Source organism: Mustela nigripes, chromosome 13, assembly GCF_022355385.1.
Source record: "Mustela nigripes isolate SB6536 chromosome 13, MUSNIG.SB6536, whole genome shotgun sequence".
Classification (NCBI taxonomy): Eukaryota; Metazoa; Chordata; class Mammalia; order Carnivora; family Mustelidae; genus Mustela; species Mustela nigripes.
The window spans coordinates 44588425-44592679 of NC_081569.1; the positions used below are offsets into that span (position 1 = coordinate 44588425).

The 4255-nt window shown below is 41.8% G+C and overlaps 1 protein-coding gene across 1 annotated transcript in view; it reads left to right on the forward strand.

The window, feature by feature from the left end:
* SLC51B (solute carrier family 51 subunit beta) overlaps window positions 1-4255 on the forward strand; it is a 51194-nt gene that overhangs the window by 4887 nt on the left and 42052 nt on the right. The gene's annotated exons all lie outside the window — the stretch shown is intronic.

The window sequence follows — 4255 nt, forward strand, 5'->3', positions numbered from 1 at the left end:
TTCTCCCTCTCCCACTCCCCCTGCTTATGTTCCCTCTCACTGTGTCTCTGTCAAATAAATAAATAAAATCTTAAAAAAAAATAAGAGTGGTGAAAAGCTATACTGTCTTAAATACAAAGTATAAAAAAAATAAACATCTTTCAGCAGCCATGCTCAGATAAACTTTTGTCACCCAAATCAAACCATGAGTAAAATTCTTTTTTTTTTTTTTTTTTAAACAGAATTTACTGTGGTCTTGAGGTTCTAATCCTAGTATTGTCACCAGCAAGCTTTTGCTAAGTCCCTGTTTCATCATCTCTTAAATGAAATTTTGAGTTATGAAATCACAGAACCTTCTCTAAATTCTTTTCTTCCTATTGGTCTAAAGGCATTTCAGCAAGCTATTGCTGCCATCCAGAGGAGAAAATATTGTTGCAGGCTCAAAGAAGGCATTCTAGCAGTATTAGATTACACTGACAATAATATCTAGGACTTACTGAGTATCTACTATGTGTCAGGCAGTTCCTTGGGCATATTCTATGTGTATTTCTATTCTGGAAAGTAGGTATTACCCATGTTTTAAATTGAGAAATCATTAAAGAATTTAAGTAACTTGTTATAGGTCACCCAACTTTTAATATGTAACTGAATTGTTTTGAGTCTGATATTTTTGTACAAGAGGAACCAAAATAGAAGCATCTTGCATAAGGAGGCAGTGTTTTTGCAAATCCATCCTTTCAGCCAGAGCACAGAATAGGCTATTCCAACGAGGACCTCGGACCTAGGCAACAGCATGTAGTTCCATGTGCACCTCTTAATCTAGTTAAAGCTGTCACTACTCTATCATAAAAATTATTTGTTCAGGGGCGCCTGGGTGGCTCAGTGGGTCGAGCCGCTGCCTTCGGCTCAGGTAATGATCTCAGGGTCCTGGGATCGAGCCCCGCATCGGGCTCTCTGCTCAGCAGAGAGCCTGCTTCCCCCCCATCTCTCTGCCTACTTGTGATCTCTCTCTCTCTGTCAAATAAATAAATAAAATCTTTAAAAAAAAAATTATTTGTTCAGTGTAATAAAATGCAGAGTCCCATATCTAGAAACTCTGAATTAAGGTCTGGAGTTGGGCTCAGGAACCTACATTTTGGGGCACCTGAGTGGCCCAGTCCATTAAATATCTGTCTCTTGATCTCAGCTCATGTCATGATCTCAGGATCGTGAGTTCAAGACCCATGTCAAGCTCCATGCTGAGGTGGAGCCTACTTAAAAAAAAGGGGGAGGGAATCTTACACTTTATGTATGTATGTATGTAATCTACTTTTTTTTTTTTTAAAGATTTTATTTATTTGTCAGAGAGAGAGCACAGGCAGACAGAGTGGCAGACAGAGGCAGAGGGAGATGCAGGCTCCCTGCCGAGCAAGGAGCCCGATGTGGGACTTGATCCCAGGACGCTGGGATCATGACCTGAGCTGAAGGCAGCCGCTTAACCAACTGAGCCACCCAGGCGTCCCTGTAATCTACATTTTAAATAGGTATTCTAGGTGACTCTAGCTTAGCTGAGAAACACTGCTCGGTCATACTGGATTGTGATTTCTGTAGGGGGCCTGAAACTGTAAATAGTTTCCTGAGACCTACCTGGGATGTATACCATTTACCTTTCCAAAATGGGTTGCCAAAATGCAGATGGCATTTCTAAACCTGGTGTTTGCGCTCCAGGCCCAAGATGGGCTTTAGGCTCTCTGGATGGGAAACTGCCCTGAGTCTTGCACTCTTGCCTCAAGATTTCATGGATATAAAAGGTATTTCATAGTATATCAATCATGCCAATCATGATACCATTTCCCTTTCTAGCTCATACAGCGTCACCCACAGCCCCCTACTTGGCATTAGGTAGTGTTTTTGTGCAGGTGAAATAATGGGGACCAGACTGGGTCTTAACTCACAGTCTGGCCAAGGGCTAGAGGGGGTCTGGCATCAAAGATTCTGTGCAGCAAGGCCAAATGGTATTAGCTAAATAAGACAGGCTCTGGCCAGAATGTGGGGTGGCAGACTGGAGACCATTCACCACTAGCTAGTTAAGAGATCAGAAGGGATAAGCAGAAAGCTGTGCCCTCAGTGAGGTTCTGTACTCCCTCTGGCAGTGTCTGAGTGGGCATTTTCTTAGGTCCCCTGCCATCACCGCTCCTGCGCAGGCAAGCTCCTAGATGGCACTGATTCGCATTCTCTCTGAATTCCACAACATGACCTTAGCCCCTGAAGGGGGGAAGTGGTCCGTGCATATTAACTGGAAAACGACAGCAAAAAAGCACTTTCACACAGTCACTGATTTTAAAAACTGTTTGGGGAGCAGTTGTTTTTTGTTTTCTAATCTTCAGCCCTATTTCTTGACGAAACTAAAGTTCATGGAGGGTAACTTGTTAGAGACCAAAGAGCTAATCAGTGGTGGAGCCAAAACTCTCCATCAGAATAGAATACCTGAATGATAACCCACATTGTTATTTTTACAGCAAAGATCTTGTAAATTCCTTTCCGCCCTCCCTATAACTGTGGCTGTAGTTCGGATCTTCACACTCCTAACTTCCCACCAGACCTTCCTGCCACAGCTTCTACCTCTGCTCTACCTTCCACTCCACCACCAGAGTTACCTTTCCAAAATGCCAGTCCGGTCATCACTTCCCTGATTACTGCATAGGAGACAAAGGTCCAAAGTCTCATGGTTTTCAAAGCCCTCAGTGACATGGCCCCCATCTTGCTCTTCCAGTCTTGTCTCCATCCACCCTATTCCAGTTGGTTCCAAATACTCTGCTCTTTTTCCCAGTGTTTAACATGCCATTTGCTGCTCTTCCATGATCCAATGTCAGCTTTTTTCCAGCCAGGTGCATATATATCTGTAAGCACATAACTAGCTCATACGTTGAAGAGATTGCATTACAAATTTGTGGTTTAAAGAATGATAATAAAAGGCTATCATGCTCCCACTGTCTAGTTAAGAAGCACATTTCCATAACCCATAACCCATTGTGAAAGTGTTCTTTTATGCCTCTGTGCGTGCTAGGATGCTTTAGTCTGCATGGTGACCTCATCATCATTTGGAGGCTCAGATGCAGCTTTACCTCCTCCAGAAAGCCTCCACTGAATCCCTTAAGGGAGACCTAATGCTTCCATTATGCCTCCATTATGGCATTCGTAACAGTATTATACTTGCCTACATGTCTGCCTCCCCAGCAGATTGAAGATACCAAATATTACTTAATCTCTGAATCTCCAGCAAGCAGCATAAAGTCTGGGGTCCTCCTGGGAACAGCCTATTCTGTGCTCTGGCTGAAAGGATGGATTTGCAAAAACATTCCCTCCAAAGCAAGTGTTCCAAAAATGGGATGGATATCTATAAAACCTGGTTTGCCTGAGAGAGTTCTGGTTTATGCCTGTTGTGCAGGAGTAATTATTATAAGTGCTTCCTTTACTCATGAATGTGCCTAATTTAGATGACCAATTATATGATCACCCTATCAATAAATGTGGAATGGATTTATTAATGAGAGGAGAACAATCTGTACTGATAGAATCTAGGCAGGAAGAGCTGGTATGTAAAAATTTTCAAAAATTCAACAGCTGGCTGCTGCATCTCCTTCCTGCCCCAGGAGTGCTTGACTCTCTTGGAGACAGGAGTTTGCACAAACCAGATGCTCAATAACCTTAATTGCACAATTAAGTTGAAAAATGTTAACATATCCCTACATTAAGAAAACCTAGATGTAGGGTTCCTGGGTGGCTGAGTGGGTTAAGCCTCTGCCTTGAGCTCAGGTCAGGATCTCAGGGTCCTGGGATCAAGCCCCAAATTGGGCTTTCTTCTCAGCAGGGAGCCTGCTTCCCCCTCTCTCTGCCTGCTTCTCTGCCTACTTGTGATCTCTCTCTCTGTCAAATAAATAAATAAAATCTTAAAAAAAAAAAAAAAAAAAGAAAGAAAACCTAGATGTAAACCATGAATTTATAGTACGGATTCATGTGACAGAGATGATTAAATATTATGTATGTTTACTGCTTTATGAGAATTGGATGGTAGATAAATTTAGAGAGCTGACTTTACTGCTTACTGAAAATCAGAAATGTAGATTAAATATTGCTGAAATGATAGCTTAGTCAATGGGGACATATGATCTAAAAAATTTCATAGATGCACTTTTTTAAAAGAAACTATTGTAGGGGTATGTGTGTCTATACACACACACATACACACTAATTACTAGTTAGTTGTATTTGCTTTTAGGGAAAGATAAAAATCTCC